The sequence below is a fragment of the Sander lucioperca genome, chromosome 10 (assembly GCF_008315115.2).
Source record: "Sander lucioperca isolate FBNREF2018 chromosome 10, SLUC_FBN_1.2, whole genome shotgun sequence".
Classification (NCBI taxonomy): Eukaryota; Metazoa; Chordata; class Actinopteri; order Perciformes; family Percidae; genus Sander; species Sander lucioperca.
In genome coordinates this window covers 40,497,530-40,521,237 of record NC_050182.1, presented here as the reverse complement: position 1 = coordinate 40,521,237, position 23,708 = coordinate 40,497,530, and the positions used below count along the sequence as shown (strand labels likewise).

At 41.3% G+C, this 23,708-nt stretch overlaps 1 protein-coding gene and 1 long non-coding RNA gene across 11 annotated transcripts in view; both read right to left on the bottom strand.

Annotated features, from left to right (window-relative positions):
• adgrb1a (adhesion G protein-coupled receptor B1a) overlaps positions 1 to 23,708 on the bottom strand; it is a 209,386-nt gene that overhangs the window by 119,683 nt on the left and 65,995 nt on the right. The window lies entirely within an intron of this gene.
• Positions 3,230 to 12,571, bottom strand: LOC118496002. Its single transcript, XR_004898463.1, has 3 exons — positions 12,560 to 12,571; positions 8,974 to 8,976; positions 3,230 to 3,384 (listed from the first exon to the last, which is right to left on the bottom strand). It is a non-coding gene; the product is annotated as an uncharacterized LOC118496002 (long non-coding RNA).

The following is a 23,708-nucleotide window of genomic DNA, read 5'->3' as shown; positions in this document are numbered from 1 at the left end:
CTTAACTGTCGTCACTGCAGGACAGTCACCTTTTGTCGGCTAAACTCAACTGCAACAGCTGCTGAAACGACCAGGACCTCAGGGTGCTCTGTATCCAGCTCACAGACACCTTTTCTCTAAATTTAACTGTAAAGACCGCTAAACTTAACTGTCATGTCACCGGTTGTCACGCGACCAGCTGGCGATCACCATATCTTGCGATACCATACGAACCCATTAATGGGAATATGTGGAATTATTTATGTGTGTGTGTGTGCGTGTGTGTGTGTGTGTGTGTGTGTATGTCTGTGTGTTAGGGTTATTCTGCCCTACAAAGCAAAAAGGCAGTAACTACGCAGAGTGCAGAACTGAGAAAAATGACTTTAAAGTTATCCTGTCATCCAGCTAAGTAGTTGTAGGTAGATTATTGGACATGTGGCTGTTTTTGTTACTTTATATTAGCTTATTCTTTGTACATATCAATCCTCATATTTAATTTGATATTGTACCCCTATTTTGCAGTTACTGTATTTATTCTTCCTTTGTATTACTTACCAAAAACGTGGCACCATACCAAGGAAAAAGGCAGTAACTACAGATTCTCCAAAAACTATTTTGCCACAACTTGGGCTCTGGGTGTGTTAGATACACTGTATTTGAAATAATTGGAACCATTTGTTTTCCTGAACATGGATATACCAAAACCAACACTAATTTGACCATTTTAGGTCAATATTTTCCACCCGGAAGCTGTTCTGGTGCTGAAACGGCTGCTTAAAGTCTCACATTGTTAAGCTGTTATCAAGTTATCCTGTCATCCAGCTTAGTTGTAGGTAGATTATTGGACATGTGGCTGTTTTTGTTACTTTATATTAGCTTATTCTTTGTACATATCAATCCTCATATTTAATTTGATATTTTACCCCTATTTTGCAGTTACTGTATTCTTGCTTTGTTTCACTAGGGCTTTTTGCAGTTACTGTACAAACGACCATTTTTACCATTTTTCTCCAAAACGACACACATTTGAGATAAGATGTTTTGTCACATAACAAAGGATGCCTTGAATGTCATGAAAATGATAACTCATTTTTGACCAAAAATGCAGTTACTGCCTTTTTGTTTTGTAGGGCAGTATTATATTGACATCAATATATGAGACTAGATATTGTCTTACATTTTGGATATCGTGATATCTTGAAATTACACAAGTCTTGTCTTTTCCTGGTTTTAGAGGCTGCATTACAGTAAAGTGATGTCATTTTCTGAATTTACCAGACTAGATGTTTTATTATTTGCCATTGCCCACTTAGTCATTGTATCCAGTCATTGATTATTTAACTCAACTCTCATTGTGTTAATATTTTGTGAAAGCACCATAGTCAACCCTACAATATTGCCACAATATCGACATCGATGTATTTGGTCAAAAATATCATGATATTTAATTTTCTTCATATCACCCAACTCTAGTGTGTGTGTGTGTGTGTGTGTGTGCGTGCGTGTGTGCGTGCGTGCGTGTGTGTGTAATGAACTTCCTGAAAGTCACCTTCACCTCCTTTTCGTAGCGGTGGACGGGCATATCCTGTTACAGCTCCAGTTTCTGCAGCTTTTAAATCATCAATAGCTGCCACTAACAGCCCCCACCCCAATGAATCTCACACACACACACACACACACACACACACACACACACACACACACCTCAATCAATAAATCTGCAGCAACCCTATATGAGCTGTGTGTGTGTGTGTGTGTGTGTATGTAGAAAGAAGGGTTGAAATATGAGGTTGAAGTTGACACCTATTGTGGAAACAAGCAGGCAGCTGGGGAGGGAGGCAGACGAGGGTGAGGAAAATGAAATAAAGACAGAGGCAAGAGGACCGAGGAAAATCATCAGGAAAACATGAAATGCGGGCAGAAAATGGGGTGATTAGTCCACACAAAGCTGCACGGCTGAATGAAGGATAAGGCGAGTGCTGACACCCAGAGGACAGAAGCAGTCAACTGCATGGTGGAGATAACAGGCAGTGAAAGGAGAGAGCAGTGGTTGGGGGGGGGGGCAGAGGCAGAGGGAGATGAAGGGAGACAGGAACAGAAAGAGGGGAAAAAAAAAATGTTAGGACGGATAAGAGGAGGGGGGGAATGAAAAGAGAGGGGAAAAAAACAGGCTTATACTAAACACAATGTTAGAATTCTACATCCATTACAATGCTCACATGCATAAATATATATTATAGAAATAAATTACTAATTGTCTTTTTTTATTGCACGTGAACTGTGTTTCTGACAGGTTCAATGTGTTTTCTGCAGTACTCTGTCTTCTAGGTAAATAAATAAATAAGTAGATACATTAAAAAAAAAAACCCTGCATCGATCAGTCTCTTCCTGCAGAGCGGGAAGCTTAACCTGTGGGTGAACCCGCCACAGAGCACCCAGCACCCAATCAGCCCCCCCCCCCACGTCATCGCTGACATTCAGCAAGCAGTCACCAACATATCGTGCCACCATTCTGCCTCTGTCTGTTACACCTGCTTTATTGTTTCCCTTTTTTAGTTTGGTTTATTTCGATCACATAGATACACAACAGTACATAAATGGTAAAAAAAAAAAAAAGTTCAAAAAGCTACGAAAAGTTAAGCACTGTAATTTGTATGCAGGGATGTTCCTGACTGTAAATAGGCTGGTGTGACTAAGCATCAACAGCAAGCATGATGGGTTTGCGTAGAGTAAAGGCAATAAGTATGTGTTACCTAATTTGACAGAAATCTATGCGTTTGCCATTTTTTTTTCTACAAATGTGATGAACAAAAATGATTATTGTGCTTGAGTAAATTAAGCCCCAAATAACCAAACTGCATAAAAAAATAATAATCGTATTTCAACACCACCTTAACAATTATCGACAGTCCGGTAAAGCCCGACTCTGGACAAAACAAAAGACTTTCACCCAGGAAACGTGTGTTCCCTGGGAGTGTTTTAATCCAAACCACGACCCATTTTCTAAAATTAACTAGTCGTTTTGGTACCTTAACGTAACTGTCGTCGCCACGCGACGCTCACATTTTGTCACCTAAACTTAACCCTAATGTCCTCCGAAACGTCCAGCAGCTCGTGGTGCTCTGTACCCGGCTCAAAGTCACCTATTGTCAGGTTACCTCAACTAGCAACTACTGACGGAGGTCTGTAGCCGGCGTCACATGACCAGCCGGAAGTCTCCTAGTTTACGTCAGTACTCGGTCGGCCGAAACCAAGTACCGATCCGATACCAGTGTGTCATATATATTTATTATGTTTTAACAGCTGTATACTACTATCAATGTATGGATGTAATATGATTTATATATTTGTTGTACGGCTTGACTCAGGTTAAACTTTTTGTGAAACATAAACAAACACAAACAACTTTGATTATCCAGTTTGAAAGTCTGTTATAACAGCTAAATTAGGTGGTATCGGATTGGTGCATAAACTCTAGTACTCTCCGATACCAGCATTTTAGGCGGTATCGGAGGCTTTTCCGATTGTTTGACTTGTTTTACTTGGTGAAAATAACTTATTGAGTACAATGTTATTATTGCCAATAGTAGCGACTGGCAGAATTATGAAAAACAAGAGCTTCAATAAAATGCTGTGTCCTTGGTTCAAATCTCTAACAACAAGTGCAAATGCTCCAGACGACATATAAAAGGATAGCAAGTTCTTACCCTGTTTCCTCCACTCTTTTATTCTTGTCAGTGAGAGTTTGTGAAACCGCATTTGGAGCATCATGGGACACTGAATCGCTCCATTGAAAGCTGAAATTCTTTTTGTCGGGTTAACAGTTCCTTCAGGCAGGATGAGGCAGCTTTCTTTGCAGGTTTTTACACAAAGTCCTCCCCACCACACTGGAAACACCTCTCTGGTCCGACATCTTCAAATAATATCAAAACACAGGGACTAGCTGAAATCAGGGAGGAACATTGACCGAATATCAACACATAGAAGCCCTTCTCAGAAATGGAATACGCAACAGAGTTGGCTTCATCAACCTGTAGAACTAATGGCTTTTGGGCTTTTAAATATAGGTGTATGTTTAGAAAAACTAATATTTAAAAAAAGACATGATGTGCATAAAAGTCAAAGAAGTTTACTTTAGGTAAACAACTCAGTACACAGAAAATCAAACTGCCAGTTTGGGATTGTGGTTCACAAAGTTCAGCCATAGCTACATTGTTAGCTTCTAGCAAAAAGTCAGCACTGCTAGGCACTATTAGGCACGGACACTAGTGGTGCGTCTCAGCATAGCCATCTAGTGGTAGGGGGTTGAAACACAACATAAACATGAACCACTGTCTTACATGAATATTGTTGCATGTAAAGTGTAAAAAAAAATAAAAATAATAATAATAATAAAATAAAAAATATCGAAACTTTTGCCCTCTCAACTCATTAGTGGATCACTTCACAAATATATGTATACAATCTATTTCTTACCTGCTAATTAACTAGTTAAGTTGCTAGTTAAGTATGGGCGGTGATGGCGCAGTGGATATGACACATGCCTTTGGTGTGGGAGGCCTGGGTTCGCATCCCACTGTGATACATCAACCAATGTGTCCCTGAGCAAGACACTTAACCCCTAGTTGCTCTGGAGGCGTGCAACCTCTGACATATATAGCAATTAGGGGTGGAACGGTACATGTATTCGTATTGAACCGAAACAGTACGGGCGTCTCGGTTCGGTACATGAATTTACATGGAGAATACACGGTATAAAAATAAATAAAACTCACGTGCAAATTAATTAATGTAATGAACGACGATATAAACGTTTCTTTAGGGACACCTAGTCGGTCCAGTGAATCCACACACCATGGGCCACATGAGGCAAACTAGTCCCTTCCAAACAAACACGGACGTAGCTGTATCCCTTCTTTCCTCGACCACAAATGGCCTTCAGGCCCATTTGCTTCGCTATTTGCTCCGCTGTTAGCTCCCCCGTTAGCTCCACTGTTAGCTCTGCTGTTTGCTGTTAGCTCGGCTGTTAAGCTAACGCCAAAACTCGTCAACTGCTCTGTGTAACCAAAGCTGCTTTTTTAACATCCCTGCTCTGTGCATTCACATATGAGAGCAGCGCTTGTCTCCTATATCACACTACTAGCTGATTGTCTTATTTTGTTTACAAGTTCCAGATGGAGTCTGGAGATGATGCAGGGTACTTACTGTTTACATCTTACTTTATACACTCAGGCTGTTGCAGCTAGCTCAGGGGAGAGACTGGATGACACTAGGTGGTACAGCCTGAGACATGCACAATAAAAAAAATGGCCTTCTGCATTTTTGTTATGCTTTTTCCTCCATTGTACTGAACCGCGATGTCTGAACCAAGGTATGAACCGAACCGTGACTTTTGTGTACTGTTCCACCCCTAATAGCAATTGTAATTCGCTTTGGATAAAAGCGTCAGCTAAATGACATGTAATGTAGAGTTTTGAGCTCTTTTTTCTGCTCGTGGCTCTCTGCTGGACGGCGCTCACAGCGGAGGGCTATGTGACACATGCCACTATATCGATGAGAACTGGTGGGTAAAATCAGCCGTCCTACACACAGATTATGGCAGGCAGACACACACCTCTCAGGTTGATGCAGTGGAGACAGGCTCGGACATACGCTTCGCGGACGGCTGCAGAGTTGTACCGGTCACGCGTACACGCAAGCGGTTCCAGGAAAGTTACTGCAAGTGTCCACGGCAATGCATGGAACATTGTGGCAGTTGTCAGCGGACGCTGAACGCGGAAAGTATGTCTGTGCGACAATTCCGGAAATGAAACATCATTGATACATCGGTCAGAAAAAAAATCTAAATTTAGCATCCCTAATTAAAACCCAAGTCAAATTAGTGTGGTAAAAAAAAAACATGCTATCAATTGTGATCCACTCATAAACCAATCTAACTATTAATCCAACAAACTCCAGCAGATGAATCAGAATCAGCGTAAATCAGTGTAATCTCTTTAACCCTATCAGCCGTGGAGAGACAAACCATTACACCCCTCACCTTCCACAGCAGCACCATCTCTGAAACGCTCTGCCCAAACCCGTTGTCTATAAATACATATCAGGGGGTCGCTGTTTGGTTTAAGTTGCAGGTCAGCCAACCAGGCATTTCAATTCCGAAGATGAATGCCCCATTTCAGAGGGAACGATAAGAAAAGGCCCATAAGGTGTTTCCTAACAGGGATCAGATGCTCTTCTTTCTTTTTCTCCAGTCTGACTGACAGCTCCCAGAAATAAGGCTTTTTACTGGTTTTTGTCCTTCCCAACACACATCCATCTTTGGTGGACACGACTGCTGATAAAGCCTCCGTGCTCAGACTGCAATTGGGCATACGGGTGCTCAACTCCACGTGCTTTTTGCTTGTCAAACAACTTAGTTGCAATTATTTTGGAAGACAGAATCAGAAAAAGGTTTAATCCCACAATAAGTTACCCTTATGTGGAATTTGCCTTGATGAATGCATACATAAACAAAAATATGAAACATTAATCTGAAATAAACAATAAATACAGAAACAAATATATATATACATACATAATAACTGTTAAAAAAAAAGTGGCTGAATGGGTTGAATGCATAATGTGCAAACAATATATAGTATGTGCAATGTCTGCCAGCCGGGTTTTTGTGTCTCTGTTGAGTTCCACAGAAGGTAAAGAGCTTCTGAGAGCTGCTGAGAAGTACTTTGTCAGCAGCTGGATGTTTTTTTACAGGGTGTAAAAAAATATCCCCGTAGCCCTGATGCACTGGGCATCAGGTGAAAGTGTTCCTATGGGAACTGCCAGAGCCTCCGTGTCTATTTCATCCATGGACTTGAGTGGATTCCCAACCCCCTCAACCTTTCCCCACATGGCTATTAAGACTAAAAATCGCCCCCGCTGTGCTCTGGTGTGTCCTTAACTCTCGGCAGCTTTTTCATTCACTCCATAGATGATGAATGCGTCATTGTTTTTCTTCTCTGTGTTTCTCTAAGTTACTTTGGGAGAGCATTTAACGGCTCCATTTAAAACTCATACACTATGCAACAGTATATGAAATATATTCAGAGGCGTCCAGGGATCGCTAACCTGTAAGCCTCAGATCCACTGGCACACATACAAACAGATGCAAGCGTGCCCGCACACACACACAAACACACACACACACACACACACACACACACACACACACACACACACACACACACACACACACACACACACACACACACACAGACAGATCTCTGAGCAATGCGGTTTACTCTTCCCACGCTTTATAACACTCATACATCAGAAGCCCTTGTCTCCCCACACAGTGTGGGATGTGACTGCATTGTGACTCAGAGACGGAGACGCAGACCGAGAGAACCAGAGAGAGAGATGGATGAGGAGGTGGCAGGGGGCTGCTGGGGGTTCATCCTGGTGGGCCATGAAGGAACAGCCTCGCAGGTCACTGCAGGTGATGTACATACAGCTGTAGATGTGCTGACGGACGTTTTCAGCTCCCGCCTCCACCTTGGTGGGCATATCTATTAACAACCGTCTTGACAAAATTAGTTTTATGTTGTTCCATGTTCTTTACACATTCCGGTGTACACGGCCAAACGTATAATGGCCTCCATGGTTTGAGACCAATGGAGAGACCACTAAGTTCCAAAGCAGTGAACTCCTACCCCTCTTTTTATCCATCGGGTTTGTTCCAAGTCGTATTCACCGTCACCTGTCTTACCTGAACAAACCTGTACATTGTTTATCGCAACTTGATGAATGTCACCTGTTCATGACTAGGTGCATGTTTGTGAGATTTGATCATTAAGAGAGACAACGGTATTGAGTAGATTGAAAGACTGACAAGCTGCATAAGGAGGTTGGTTGGGGGGGTGGATGGGTCAAAGTACACAGGACTTTCATCCAGGAGACCGGGGTTCTTGTCCCGTTCTTGTCCCTCGTGTCACTGAAACGTACGCCAAAGGCACCGTACCAAGCATCGCTTCTTGACGCGATGGGAGTGAGAATGTGCTGGTTCTCCTCCTTTTGTGGGCCAATATCATCCAGATACTGTGAAATCCCGTCATGTGGTCTCAAATCAGCAGAAGAGAACAGAAAAAATATTTGGCAGTATCAGTAGTGCTAGTACAGTGGGAGACCCAAAGAAATGACTGAACAGAATGGTTGAACAGTTTATGTGCCAAAAACAACATATTGCTAAAGATAAAACGTCCATGACTTAATAAATAGGGTTGGGCATTGTTTGGATTTTAACAATTCTGATTCCAGTTCTGATTCTTCCTTTCGATTCGATTCTGGTTCTAATCGATTCTCGATTCCGATTCTTTGAGGGGTGGAGTTGAAACAGGTCACATGCTTATTTCACAAATAAGAGGAACATTTTATTTTGATTCAATGGTGGGTTGCAGTTTTACTGGGCTCTTTCAACGTAAAATAAAGCCCCACTAGAGCGCTGCTTACAGTGCTCCAAGGCTGCAACACAACAAGCGCCTGGCCGCTACGGACACTAAAACTTGCGCATGTTAAATTTGGAACCCGTGATCAGATTTGAAACCAAATCCTCCAAACGATTCCAATAAAGAAACGATTCCACTGGAATCGTAATTTTTTAAACGATTCCAAGTAGGAATCGGTTCTCGATGCCCAACCCTATTAATAAAGGACACAACTTGAATAAAGACATTGAGGCAGCTGTTATACTTTTTTGGGGGGTGGGTACGTGGGTGACGATGAGTGATTTTGGTCACAAGGCAAATTAAGGGATTACAAATTGACTTATATACACAATTCTGAACCACTCTGTTTGTACATAAAAAAAATGGGCGAATACAACAAGTTATCTTATATCACTTGTATGACAATAAATATGTCTTCAATCTGGTTCATGTACTGTATGGGGCCCATTGGTATTTAAGACCATTGTGTGCTTCCACCTTTGTGGTTACGGTTATTGTTGAACTGCAACACTGACTGTGAGCCAGACCTTATCACCCAACATCAGTGTTGTCACTAATGCTATTGTGGCTGAATTAGAGCAAATCCCTGCAGCCAGGTTCAACATCTGGTGGGAAGCCAGAGACCAGATGAGTGGAGGCTGTTGTAGCAGCACATTAATGCTCATGGCGTTAGATCTTAAACTATCATAAATGGCTATAATGGTGACTATCCTGATGCCATAAACACTCATCTGCGGCTGAAAATAGTCCTCAACAAATGCGCTATGTCCTGTTTGAGGAAAAAAAAAAAGCATAAAGTACAGTAATGAGCTGTTATAGGATTTTATGAACCCTTAAAAAAATAAAACCTGTTTTGAAAGATTTACATCTTCATTAGGTGGGAATGGGCTTGAAGCTGTTTTCTCAGTGTTCAATAAAACCTAGCAAAACAAAAAAAACAGCCTACTATACCCTAAAGTGGCAAATAAAAGCTAGAAACACTCCATCCTTATTTATGTGAATGTTTTCATTTTATAATTGGAGGCTGGCGTGTGAAATATTTGGCTAGACTTCACACCTCCGATCCTGACACCAATGCAAAGCTTTGAATCCTCTGCATGCGGAACATTGTTTTTCCTTCGTTAGCAATTTAATATCTGCAACAATTCTCCTGCCAGATTGTACCACAGCCGCACCTGTGATGGCACTGAACATAAGCTTTCAAAATGTATGAAATGAGTGGGGTATTAGAGGAATCTTTCAGAAACACACTGGGCTCTTAATGCTGATTGACCTGATTTGTGTCTGGAGTAATTATCGTTGTATGTAGAAGCACCTGGCTGAACCCTCGTGTTTGTGTGTCTGTCATTAACTATTATTTTGCAGCAAGAGCAGCCAGACCTTTGTCTGTTATTAAAGAGCATTTCAAACAGATGAATTGCTTTGCTGCCTTCTGGTACTTAAGGCTCTAGTGCAGGGGTCATCAACTACATTTTTCCAAGGGCCAGAATTGTTTTAAGCAGACACTCCGGGGGCCGGACTTTCAAATAAAGAAAATAAAATGTATTTATACCTAATACGTCTATTCTTGTTTGATATTTTCACTTTCTTACTGAATTAATGCTATATTCTTTACATGTATTAATGTGAGCAAACTCCTAAAAAACATGGAAACTCCATAATGATAACTGGCTCTTTATAACTAGAAAAAGATCTCAGACTAGGAGGCAGTTGACTGAGGAGCAGGGCATAGAATTAACACCCGACCACCCGCCAAATGCGGGTGAATTTTGCAATTGGAGGGTAACACTGTCAATCTACCTGCCACATTGGCGGGTAGCCAATGAGAATTGAGTGATTCAGACGCGTAACTATCGGTAAGCAGGGTACACGGTTGCTTGAATGAATAGGACAGGATAGGATCATAGAGACACAGCAATTCCGGTTTTTCACCTTTATGATGCAAAAAAAAACCTGGCTGGTAAAAAGTCCCTGTGGCAGGTGGATTTAAAAATCCACCTGCCACAGTGGCTGGTGGTCAAAAAAGTTAACTTCATGCCCTGCTGAGGAGTGATGGTTAAAGTCTGTGATTACAGAGACATTGTTGTAGTATGCAGTGTCCTGATTGGTGGAAAATGCTTGCAGGAAGAAAGGCCTGTTGTCAGGTAAAAATGTCACTGTCAAAGAGGCTGAAGCGAAAAGTTAACGTGGAAAACCCAAGCTTTGATGATGAATGGACTGATAAGCAGGCTACACATTTCTCATGTATGCCTCATTTGCAATGAAATGATGCTGTTGCAAAATAATACAACCAACATCATCATCAAGAATGAAGAACGCAAACATAACGATCGCGTAATTCACGTGCATATTATGTAGCCACATGCATATATTTTGGTCTTATAATACATCCATAGATGTACCGCTCCAGCAGAGAGGATGGTTTGTTCAGCCAGCAGCTAAGTTTATAAGAATTTGTCAAAATTTTCAAGATTCCCAGCAAACTAAGCTAAACAGTTAGACTACAGACCGACATCTTTTGTTGTAGCTTGTTTGTAAAAATTCGCTATTTGCGGAGTACAGCAACGAGCCTAGCGTTAGTTCACCTGCGCCAGCGGCCGTTGGTAATTATCTCTGTATCGTTCCCAGTAATGTACTGCATGTTGTAATGCACAGTAATGTAGTAATGCACACACCTCTGGACTCAGCTGTGTGTGTGTTTACACATCTCGGCTCAGCTGTGTGTGTGGAGCGCGGGCATCGCTGTACAGAATCCCGGCATGTGAATAGAGAAGAAAGTACAGGGGGCTGGGTTTGTGCTCCACCTGTGTAATGTTACCTGCTGTAAATGCTTGAAATGCTAAATACCAGAACGCATTTTTTCCACATTTTCTGAATTCATGATTATTCTGCAGGCCAGAATGAAAGCTTTTGCTGGCCGGATGTGGCCCGCGGGCCGCCAGTTGACAATGGCTGCTCTAGTGCCACATAGGGACCCACCACAGTGGATGGAAATTAATTTCTACTTTTAGTAGGCTTAAAGCTGACAAAAGGGCTCTGAATTTAAATTTGCATTGTGTTCAAGGCAAAAAGTGCTCTGACGGCAACGATAGAATTGCTGCATGAGATAGAGTGATGATTAAAAAAAAAAAATATTCTATGTAATAGCTCAGATGACAAATCTAAGATGGCATTTGGAGTGTTTGTATTCAATTTCAGTTTTCATTCTTCAAATATAGCGTTATCTTTTTCAGCGGCTGAAATAAAATGTTACAAAATAGAGAATGAAAAGCAAACACAGCATCATCTCCGCCAGTTTTGTGGCAGAAAATCAACAGTTAAGATTTTGGCATCAAACAATGAAAGTCAACACAACCATCAGCTGCTCAATAATCAAATAATCAAAATCCCAAACACCAAAATATCATTTTCTCTAATGGGAAATGTTGAAAATGAGTACTAAAGTGTAATAACATATGGATTTCAACATGCTTTAACTAACAGTGTAAATAGGGGTTAATGCCCGACAAGGTTTCTATTAGGGCTGGGCGATTCATCTTTTTCAAATCAAAATTGCGATTTGAAAGAATGTGATTAGCTAATCGCGACGATTAATCGATTAAGCGATTAATCGAATGTGCAATATTTAGTTGAATGTTTGGTTTAACATTTTTTATTTCTCTTTTTTATTATTATATTTACTGTTATTTTATAAGATAAATGCTGGAATAATGTTATATCACAGATTCATTGCATAAGAATATAGAGCAGTTTAGATGGTGTCTCATGTTATAATGACTAAATATTGAACTTTAGCTTAATTTTTTTTTTTTTTTTAAATAATCGCAAATCAAATCGTAATCGCAATATCTGGCAGAGAAATTGCAATTTCATTTTTTTCCCCAAATCGTATAGCCCTAGTGTCCATTTTCATAAATGAATGGACACCGGGGAGGCCAGAACCGTCTGAAGTGCAGCAGAGTCCATTAATTACCTGATTATGGACACCTTGAAGGGTATTGATTATGGACACCTTGAGGGGTATTGATTATGGACACCTTGAGGGGTATTGATTATGGACACCTTGAAGGGTATTAACCCGCTTATTGCAGGGTCACCTGCCACAGAACATTTTTAAGACCATTAATTCATATTTTTTACGCATTTTGCCATCAAAATATAAAGTTTTTTCAAACAATGACTCTTTAACACTGTGAAATATTCACTGCTCCAGAACACAGGACGAACCTTAGGTGCGACCTAGCAAGTGGAAATATTTGTAGTCCGTTCAGCTCTTTGGCTTAGCTTCGAGCATAGCTAAAGCTAACGTTATGCTCAGATTGAAAACAGGACAGTGTTAACAGTGTTGACTCCACTCTATGTAACTATATAATGTCATAGTAAAAGTGCTGTTCTGGACAGACAGATTTATATTTGTTTTACATTGGTTCAATGCGATTTTTAGGCCTTTATTTTCACAGAACAGATGAAGACATGAAAGGGGAGAGAGAGGGGGAATGACATGCAGCAAAGGGCCGCAGGTCGGAGTCGAACCCACGGCCGCTACGTCGGGGAGTAAACCTCTACATATGTGCGCCTGCTCTACCAACTGAGCTAACCCGGCCACGATTGTAATATTTTTGATGTGAACAATTGAAATACATCCAACACACATGACATGATGATGATACAGCTGTAATAATTTAATTATTTCATGTACTCCAGCTAGGGAATGAGTCCTTACCCCAATTGAAGGAGTTCAAGTACCTTTAGGTCATGTTCGCAAGTGAGTGACGAAAAGAGAGCTGAGCCAGAAGGCAAAGCTCTCAATCTATCGGCCAATTTTTTTTTTCCTACCCTCACCTATGGTCATGAAGGCTGGGTCATGACCGAAAGAACGAGATCCAGGGTACAAACGGCCAAAATCTGAGTTTCCTCAGGAGGGTGGCTGGCGTCTCCCTTAGAGATAGGGTGAGAAGCTCAGTCATCCGTGAGGAGCTCGGAGTAGAGCCGCTGCTCCTTCGCGTCGAAAGGAGCCAGTTGAGGTGGTTCGGGCATCTGGTAAGGATGCCCCCTGGGCGCCTCCCTAGGGAGGTGTTCCAGACACACCCAGCTGGGAGGAGGCCTCGGGGAAGAACCAGGACTAGGTCGAGGGATTATATCTCCACCCTGGCCTGGGAACGCCTCGGGAGCTGGCTAATGTGGCTCGGGAAAGGGAAGTATGGCGTCCCCTCCACCCAACCCCGGATAAGTGGATGACGATGGATGGATGGATGAAGAAACCACATAGGTTGATTGTGCAAGCAGCTCACAATGACTTATATTTACGATTTTTGTTAGACAGCAACTTCTAGTGGCCATAGTAATTATCATGAGAGCAGCTAAGGAAGAGAGGTAGTTTAAGTATAAGAGCTACAAATTCTGCGTAAAGAGGCCAACAAATGCAGGACTTTCAGTCAGCAGGCCGGGGTTCGCGACCCGTGTGAAACCAAAAGTTAATGGTCACTTATGTGAAATTAAGCGACTTTTACAGACTTTTATCCGTGACGTCACATTACGTCCCCATTTTAGTAGTTTTACGTGAGTCATTACTACCTGAGCCGAATCCTTGATGTTTAACTAACCCTAAGTATTTTTGGACCCTAACTAGTTCTGTTTCACAACATTTACTAGGCCTAGGTGTTTGAAAGTGCTACCATTACCTTAAATATACCTGCGCTCACATGTTCACCATGTAGCCATGTTACGCCCTATTATAGAACGCTCACATTTGTCGTTTTGGGAGTCATTGGAAATCAACCTATTCTGTCGTTTACTGATGAGACATCTTTGGATGTATTGGAGTATTGGAAGCACACTTTATTTAAGTAGGGTTAAGGTTACTCTAAGTCCTGAACCTTAACATCCCCATTTTAGTAGTTTTACGGTACTCATTTTAAGCAATCCTTGATGTTTAACTAACCCTAAATATGTTTGGAGCCCAAATCTAACTAGTTCCGTTTCACAACATTTACTATGTGTTTAAAAGTGCTACCATTACCTTAAATATACTTGCTCTCTTATAGGGCTGCACAATTAATCAAATTTTAATCACGATCATGATTTTGGCTTCCCACAATCAAATTCACGTGATTGAGCGATATTTAAAATGTTTCATTCCGTTCATAGAACGCTCTGTATCAAAGTTTTTTTTTTTTCCAAAGCTCCCTAAACCACTCTCTGATCACATGCCTCCATGAGCCAATCAGAGTTGTTCCCTGCACCGCGCAGCTTAGTTTAGATGTAGACAGTCACAGAGGACAGAGTAACGTGAGGAAAATTCCACAACAGATAGCAGTCGGTCATAATTCGTCACGAGGTTTACCAGTTTACCAGTAAACGTAACATTTTGTCCTGTCTGTGTTGTTTTTCAGACAACAGCAGTGACCAGTGGTAGCCTGGGTAAACCCTGACGAACTTCCGGCAAATTTGAGATTTGCTCTGCAAGTCAGTCTGGCGAAGAGCCCATTCAAACCCATTTCCAATGTCCCCAAAATCGAGACACCAATCACAACCGTTGAGGCGGGCTTTACGCAACGACGATAGCACAGCGACGGCGAGCGGCTTTTTGTTTACATTCAACATGACGGCTACCGAAGCGCAGCGTCACCCGTATCGTTGGTCTGATTGGTTGGACTATCCAATGCACCCAGAGGCATTTGAGCGGCGTCCGTTGGTGACGCCCCTTTGGAAATTAACTGTCAATGAACCTTCCCCAGACCCACTCACAGTTACAACTGAGAAGGGTCTGGTGTCAACCAGGCTAGTGACCAGTGCTAGTTTGAGTCTTTTAGCTCATAGCTTTAGCGGCAGACTGTTGTACGTCCCGCTGTTGGAATCCTCTCCAGTGAAATACAGTCACATTACACCGTTTAGCTGTCAGCATTTTAGCCGTGTTTAATCGAGTTACTACTGTAGCTAACGGTAGACTAACATGACCTGCTGTGTAACGTGCTATTAGTGTTTACTAGCGTGACATGCAGCGATGTTTCTGTTGCCTCTAACGTCTGTTTTGGAGCATCAGAGTGCAACGCAGACATTTAAATGGCACCGTAATCCGCGTTGCTATTTTCGTCTTGTTGATACCGGGATTTTAACTTGTGCCGTTAACGTGAACAGAAAATTGCATTGCCTGTATCTTTTCACAGCAAACGCGCATGTTTGGAAAGCGGTCACACAACAGCTGAAATGGCATACTCCTTCATAGTATCCTTCAACAAAGGGGGAATGTAGCACAATATGCATGTGAAAGCAGTTATAATTATCCTATGTGACAATAAAATTTGTTTTGGTTAAAATCAACAAATCATCGTGATAATTAATCGTGATCAATATATTGATCAAAATAATCGTGATTATCATTTTGGCCATAATCATGCAGCCCTACTTTCTTATGTTCACCATGCAGCCTTGCCACGCCCTATAATAGAACGCTCACATTTGTCGTTTTGGGAGTCATTGGAAATCGACCTATTCTGTCGTTTACTGATGAGACATCTTTTGGAGTACTGAAAGCACACTTTATTTAAGGAGGGTTAAGGTTATTCTAAATCCTGAGACTTAACGTTAGAAAAGTGTGAATTTATGCTCTCCTCAAACTATAACAGACTTTTACTATGATTGGTGGCTGTTTGCCTTAAGATGCGTCATGTCTTCAGCTCATAATTTACCCTCCTTTCATTGACCTCCTCCGCTGAGTCGAACTGAGCACAGATGATGGATTTTGGCTGATGTCGGCAATCACAGAGTCCAAGGATAGTTTTTAACCTTCAACAATCCAACTATCAAACCATTAAAAACCAAAAGTGTCTCCTAAATTGAAAGCAGAAGCATTAGCACAACACAACAGTGCAAACACCACGGATAGAGATAATTCATCAGTGATCTTTCTGACACACTACGCTGAGAGAAGAGAAGAGCTAAGTTCTGGCGGGGAGAGAGAATTTGATTAAGCTGAAACAGACTGAAAAGATTTACTCTCAGTCGAGCCTCTGGGTGTCTGAGCTGCAATAATAGAATGTGTTCTTTGGAATGCCCGAAAAAATAATTAATAGTATTTTCATTTGAGATGAGATTGAGCAATATAATCTTTAGCGGATATGAAAGCAATGAAAAGATAAGAAGTCTAGCTAGCACATAAATGAGAAACTGTGAAAAATCACAAACTAATCATGTTGTTATTCTTTGATGAGAAATAAATGAGTGTAAATAAATCAATCTAAACTACGGATAAGAAATGAGGAGCAGCTCCTGAAAAGTTGCCTATAAACTCATTGCATTTCACAGAGAGAGTTGAGATTGCAGGCAGTTATTTTGCTCATCGTGTTCTCATTTGATTTGTAATTAAGTCTGACTGATATTACAGAGGCATGGCTCAGTTTGATGTAAAAATAATAGTTATGGGAGTGTCAAATGGCCCAACCTGTCCCCACTCCCAACTTGTAAAATCCTGACGCTTGGTCAGTGTCTCTCAGCATCAGATACTGATGCAAAAATCCCCCTTTAGCGTCTGTGTTGAACGCACCGGGCAGAGCAGCAGCTCGACCGCGGTGCTGTAAGATGACGTAGTATTAAGAGAGACAACGGTAGAGAGTAGTAGGAAAGATCTAAAATCTGCGTAAGGAGGTTGGTTGGGGGGGTGGATGGGTCAAACAACACAGGACTTTCACCCAGGAGACCGGGGGTCATGTCCTGTTCTTGTCACTGAAATGTAGATTTTGTAACCCCACCCACCATCTTTTCCTAAACCTAACTGTCCCGTTCTTGTGCCACACGTCAGTTACTGTAAATGTATGTCCCGACCCAGAGCGTCCAAAAGTGACACCAAGAGTCCTGACCAAGTGAAATTAGATCCATTGAAGCAAAATCCCAAAATAAGGCAATGGGATTGACATGATTATAGTGAAATACAACCCAAATATAACCAAACAGCTAAGCTATATATTTTTTAATCTTTTTGCATGACTTCATGTATAGTATGGCGTTCAGCCTTAAACGTCTTCATTGTTATCCAGCTAACTGTTATTGCTAAGTAATACTTTTGCAAGTTTGGGCTCAAGGACTGAAAATAGCTACAGATTCATTTTAAACCGGTCGCAGAAAGCTCTGCTCCGTACAGTCATTACATTGGTTGTATGGGGCTAACAAACACTGGTTGTGAAGACAGGCTGGTGGTAAAAATGCACAACTAATGTAAAATAAACGTTTGCTTCAGTCTGATGTGTTCAATAAACACATCTGCTGATGTTTTAGGTAAAAGAAAAAATCTGATTAAACTCAATTATAGCTGCAGGAAGTACCACATCGATATGTGTCAGTCTATGGTCAAACAATTACCTAGAGACCTTTCCAAAACAAACAGCAACAATATCCAGGACTGCAATCTCTTAAGGTTAATTTTGACAGTGTTAATGGGATTTAAGGTGGATTTTAGCTTTAGACAGTGATCCATTAATGTATAAAGTTCAGGAAAAAGGTGTGATGGATGTGTGTTGGACTGTGTCTGTATATTTTCTGTGTGTGTGTGTGTGTGTGTGTGTGTGTGTGTGTGTGTGTGTGTCTGTGTCTGTTTAGAAGAGCGCATGGAACGTATCTGCACTAATGAGTTCTTTTTTTGGACCTGGCAGGCTTTCGCCAAGATTCGCTAGCTTATTGTGTGTGTGTGTGTGTGTGTGTGTGTGTGTGTGTGTGTGTGTGTGTGTGTGTGTGTGTGTGTCCTATGTCTTGTGTGGGTGTGTGTTCTGACAGTGTGTCACCTCTGGGTGTCATTCCAGGTGATACCGCCAAGGAGAGCAGCCTTTACAGCCGTCCCGCAGAGCCACCGCCTGCTCTTAACAAGGACACAAAGGCACGCAGATGCAGCAACAACACACACACACACACACACACACACACACACACACACACACACACAAAAACACACACAGCCTTTCCATCCAGCTGTAGTGCACAGAAGCAATAACCTCGTGCATTTCAGTGTGCTCCAAGTAATTTATCTTCATTGTTGAAGTCATAAAATCTGAAGAACAGTGAGACAGTCAGACTACCATTAAATGTCCTCACACCCAAGAAGACTGGCAACATGCACAATCTGATTCTCTATTGGCTCACACACACACACACACAATTTCACCCTTCGAAGATACAATGCATTCTCTCATAATAGAGCACTTTTCTGAGGGGGGAAAAGGGTTTCAAGTCTCTTAAACTCTAGTGGATTTCTAAAAAAAATAAAAAAAAAATACTGTGTGATGAAGTGTAAAATGGAGGCGAGAAAAGAGAGAAAGTGTAGCAGTGAACAGGCGGACGGTGACAAGCTGCCTGTCAGAGAACACAGGGATCCCTATCGTGCCGTAACATTATCCGCCAACCGTTCTCCTGCAGTCACACATGACTGATGAAAAATTCAACTTGTCTTTTCTCTAATCCTCACACTTTTCTTTATGGCAGGAAATTAATGGCCTCTTACGTAGGAGACTTCTTTACACACACACACACACACACACACACACACACACACACACACACGACACACACGACACACACGACACACACACACACATTTGTCTGCTCACCGCGCTCATCCCGGAGCAGTGCTTTTATCATCACCCCGTAAGTAGCAGCAGTAAAATTGCTTAATTAAAGTATGAATGTTTAATAAACCCTCAGGCTGCTTGGAGAGGGACCTGAGATAGGCCGTCTGTTGACAGGCAGCCTCGAGGAGACAGACAATTCCTCAACTCGCTTCGCGCTGACTTTTAAGTTCAAGTGAGTCCTTTATTAGAGAGCAGGTGGGAGTTGGCAAATGCCAGAAACTTCATGAGCGGCAAGGTCACCGCCTCTGTCTGTTTTAAAATGCTAAGTTGTTCACTTCTGTAGCGGCTGTTGAGTGTCAGCTCCGGAGCTAATGCTGTGACCTTAACCCCAGGCTGGATTTGCTTGATGTTCACTGCTTTTAAATACTGGCTTAGTCGCTAAATGTATGCCCCCCATATATAGTCATTTCATTTAGGCTCCCCAAAAATGCCATTAACTGGTATTTCAGTGCACTTTGTGTTCTACTTTACATTATTACATGTCATTTAGCTGACGCTTTTATCCAAAGCGACTTACAATTGCTATATATCAGAGGTCGCACACCTCTGGAGCAACTAGGGGTTAAGTGTCTTGCTCAGGAACATAAAAAAAAAAATATCATTTGACAGCCCTATATATATTAGGGCTGTCAAATGATAATTTTTTTTTAATCGCGATTAATCGTTGAATTTCTATAGTTAATCGCAATTAATCGCATGTTTTATCACATGATTAAAATTCTATTATTTTGCATTTCAGAACTGTTTTTAAGTACATATTAACAATGGAAAGCAATTCTTGATTGGGAATCAGTTGAATGCAAAGAAAAGAAAGTGACTTTATGAACTTGATTTTAAGATTTGTATTTGTTTATTATTTATTTATTTACTGTAAACAAAAGAAAAATGTGTGAATCTAGTCACACATTTGAATCTAGAGTCAATATAGTGTGCAGTAACTCCTAAATAATTTTGATTACTCACTGACGTCCAGTGATCACCTTGCATCACTCTGCAGCAGTTCCAGTTGGGCTCTTTTCTCCGTGTCGTACAGGCTGCGTATGCGTGAAACTACTGTCCCCCTCGACGGTAATGTATAAGACGGGTCAGAACATGCCATCCGTAGTCTTCAAGACCCAAGTCTTCTACGATGCTGACAGGTCTGCAGTTAGTTGACACCCATTTTGCAAGAGCTGTAGTCATTTTTTGGGATTTGGTTTCATACGTAGGTCGGCAAGTAGCACTCTCCAAAATAGAGCTTTGCCTGAGTGGGTAGCATCAACCTGAGTCACGTTAACTGTACCACTATGCTTAGCTCATAGGTGGTAGCTCAAGCTTGACGTGCTTCGGTGATATTTTAATTCGGCTTTACACAATGTGCATATGGCTTTCGACCCGTCCGGGAGTTTTGGAAAATAAAAAACGCCATTCAGAATTGTGTTGCTGCGGTCTTTCTCCACCATGCCTGCAGCCTTCAGCAGTAGGATGTGTTACGAGGAAGTATGGCACAGTGCCGCAAAGGGTCAAAATAGTAGCCTGTTAGGCACGACGCGGAGCCGAGTGAAGTGAAAATAAATTAATAAATGGTGGCATGTGATTAAAAAACATGAACGTGTTATGTTCTGCCCTTAATCGCATCGCGATTAACGCTGACAGCCCTAATATATGTATATGTGTGTCAGAGGTTGCACTCCTCCGGAGCAACTACGGGTTAAGTGTCTTGCTCAGGGACACATTGGTTGAAGTATTACAGTGGGAATCGAACCCAGGTCTCCCACACCAAAGGCATGTGTTATATCCACTGCTCCATCACCACCTCAATTCAGATCCATTACTTAGTAAATGTAAAAGTACTAATACCACACTGTAAAGTACTAATTTCACACTGAATAATACTCTGTTACAAGAAAAGTCCTGCATAGAAAATGTTACTTAAGTAAAAGTGTGTAAGTATCATCAGGAAAATTTACTTCAAGTATTAAAAGTAAAGAACTCTCCTCCCATTTTAGAAGGTGTAAAGGATCCAAACAGTTGTGTGTTTAATGGTCTAATCATTTTAGCTGGACTTGTAGGCCGTTATATTGTTGGGTAATTTAAGTTATAATAATAAAACATTGTATTTTATAAACTACATGTGTTTTGTGTGCAGAAATCTTAATGTGTAAAGTAACTAGTAACTAAAGCTGTCAGATGAATGTAGTGGAGTAAAAAGTACAATATTTCACTCTGAAATGTAGCGGAGTAGAAGTAGAAAGTGGCATGAAAAGACTCAAGTAAAGAACAAGTACAAGTAGTATTTGTACTTAAGTACAGTACTTGAGTAAATGTACTTAGTTCCATGCCACCCCTGGTCCGCAGTGCTGGACTTGTTATATTGCACATGTCAGAATCCTTCTCCCAGCTTGCATTATTTCTTCAACACTTCCTTAACCCTTGTGTTGTTTTCCCGTCGACCGTGCAACTTTTTATTTTTCTGGGTCAAAATTTACTTTTTTTTTCAACGTTGTGGTCGTTATTTTATACGTTTTTTTATCACTTCTTACCGATGTTTTCGTCACATTTTTCCTGCGCTTTTTTTGACGTTTTTTTGTTGTTTTTGAAGCCATTTCCGACATTTTTGTCACTCTTTTCAACGTTCTTTTATAAAAAAAATTCTCCAAATGATATAAAATTGAATAAAACACCCAAATTCAATGAAAGTACTGAGCTGATCTTTTATCTTACTTGTGGAAAGTAATGGTTGTATGGAACCATCCACGTTATTTTTTGACAATTTGGTTGAAAGAAACCCAAATTTCTGATTATAGAAACGTTTTGAATATAGGTCAAAATTCACCCGAGGACAACAGGAGGGTTAATTAAATACATCAGTGAGAATTGTCAATCGGATTGATTTGACTTGGAAAGAAATAAGTGTGATGCTCGTAGTCACAGCCACTAATTACTACAGATCATTGGTGAGATGAACGTGAAAATCCCCTAGTACAGGGGTGTATATTTGTCAAGCCGAGGACCCCTTAACTTAAAGAGAGACGGAGCAGGGACCCCCTACTACATATATTGTATCAAATTAAGTTGCATTAAACTGGGCCTACAATAATGTGTAGGGCAGCCTAAAACCTTTATACATACCTTTTTAGTGCATAGAATATAAGCTATTAAAATAATAATAGTTGGCTTGATTTTATAAATCATGTTTTAATGTTAAACATACATGTGGCACAGTGAATCTTAGGATGAACTGTATCTGTGGATGGCTACCTTAGTGACCACAGTACCTTACCTACAGGCCAGTTAGCCTATCATCAATGTCTGTTTTTACAAATAGGCTGATTTTTATTTGCTAATAATATGTTGGATTCATGTTAAGAAATAACTTTCAAAAAATGGACAATAACTTTGTGTCCCCCCTGCAGTTACTCTGAGAACTCCCTAGGGCAGTGTTTCTCAAATGGGGGGGTATTTTGGAGTACTGCAGGGGGTACGTGACATTTCTGCAAAAATTCTAATTTCAAAATATGTCATGCATAATTCCGAAAAATAATTATACTATAATAATGAATGAATTAAGTGATGGATTCTAAACATCTGAAATGCAGCATTTAAATGTTTTTCTTTCAAAAAGGTTGTTGTTTAGTGAATCTATCACTGCCGGCGCTGTATTGTACCTCTTTATATAGACTTTTTGTTTTCTACCAAAAATGTTTTGCGCTGGTCAGGGGGTACTTGGCTTAAAAAAAGCAGTACAATATTGAATAAAGTTTGAGAAACACTGCCCTAGGGGACCTGGACCCCCTGTTGAAGATCTCTGCCCTAGCGGGATCAAGCTAGCTGGACAATTTTAGGTCCTGCTGCAGTGTATTCCAGATACTTATTTTTCCTGCCTCCGTTCCAAAAGAACAAGCTCCATATGAAGCCTTCACAAACAGGCTGTGGAGCTCCCTGCAGGTGGAGGAACAGCTACACCCGCACTGCCATCTCTCTTCAGTTTATTCCTGCCCACACGGCGCCCCCTGTGGTTAACACCACGCCTCGCTCTCTCCACATGCTCACAGACACAAACACACACACACACACACACACACACACACACACACACCACCAACAAAAAATCAGCTTTATTCTCTCCCTCAGTCAGCCACCCACACTCAGTCACAAGGGACCAGTGCGTGGTTGCACCGGTGTATTAGCCATTTTCTGGTGCAACATATCTCCATGTGTGCAGCCCAGTGCTCTATGCAGTGCGTATGTGTGTGTGTGCACGCAGGTTGCGTGTGTACATGCATATGAGTGTAAAGAGGAGCTAATGCATTAGGATTCCTCAGTGCTCCCTATGGAGGCGGGATGGGAATCCCTTAGTTTAGCAACAATGTGGTCCGGCCGGGCTGAGGCTTGCAGGGAGAGACACAGCGCTCACATTCATCTTCCTCAACCACAGCCGGCTGCCAGCAACTGGAGAAAGAAAGTGCAAGTCAGGAGGGTTTTATGAATATTTCTTTTCACACGCTGTCACTTTTTTTGGAACATGCATCAGTCTAGTCTTTTAATGTTTCTGCTCTTCCATCACAACCAATATGTCAGGCAGCAGCACTGATTAGACCGTGATCAGAGTTGTGATATGATGTATCTTAACACGGTTCTGGTTTCAAGTTTC